This window comes from Leuresthes tenuis, unplaced genomic scaffold, assembly GCF_036924035.1.
Source record: "Leuresthes tenuis unplaced genomic scaffold, fLeuTen1.0.hap1 SCAF_19, whole genome shotgun sequence".
Lineage (NCBI taxonomy): Eukaryota > Metazoa > Chordata > Actinopteri > Atheriniformes > Atherinopsidae > Leuresthes > Leuresthes tenuis.
This window is the reverse complement of record NW_027325373.1, coordinates 11,541,290-11,541,998: the sequence shown is the minus strand read 5'-3', so window position 1 is coordinate 11,541,998 and position 709 is coordinate 11,541,290.

The window sequence follows — 709 nt, the reverse complement described above, 5'->3', positions numbered from 1 at the left end:
ATTTTCTACTTAGTAGAAATAATGGGGCAAGAGATATGCATCCTCTTTACATACAGACAAGTAGATACAAATAACCTCCACACGCTAACTACAAGCTGCCTCTTTAACAACAAGGCCAACATGTCCTTAGCCAAGAAGAACTCAAGAAGACTGCAAGAACCTAATAGAAAGATAGAATAATAATAGAAATAGAAATAGAAAATAATAATAGAAATAGAAAGAATAAAGATAGGAATATGGTTGCAATCAGAATATATACAGGTAAGATCTATTTATTTTCCTTTTTATCACTTCAGGAAAACCGTGTGACATAGACCATGTGAAGTTCTATGAGCTCATGCTCTGCAAGTGGACTAAATATACTTCACCAGTGCAGATAACTTGAAATAGGGCTGTCGGATCTGCTTGTGTTCCTGCGCATAGAGAATATGTCATACATAATGATTTCCTGCATGCAAGAAAGTGTAGGTTCTGATGAAATCACTTTGCTAAGGCTTTGTCTCTTAAGGCTTTCATTAGTTGCTTCATGCCTTACAGACATGCCAGAGTGGACAGCAGACACATCATGAGTTACACAGCTACAGTAGGTAATCTTCATTGTCACTTCTTTCTGATGTAGTTTTACAGTGTTCCCAGGTATCTACTAGAACCAGATTATTTAAATTTAGACAGAACTTTAAATGCAAGCCTCACTTGCTTCTTAAATGGC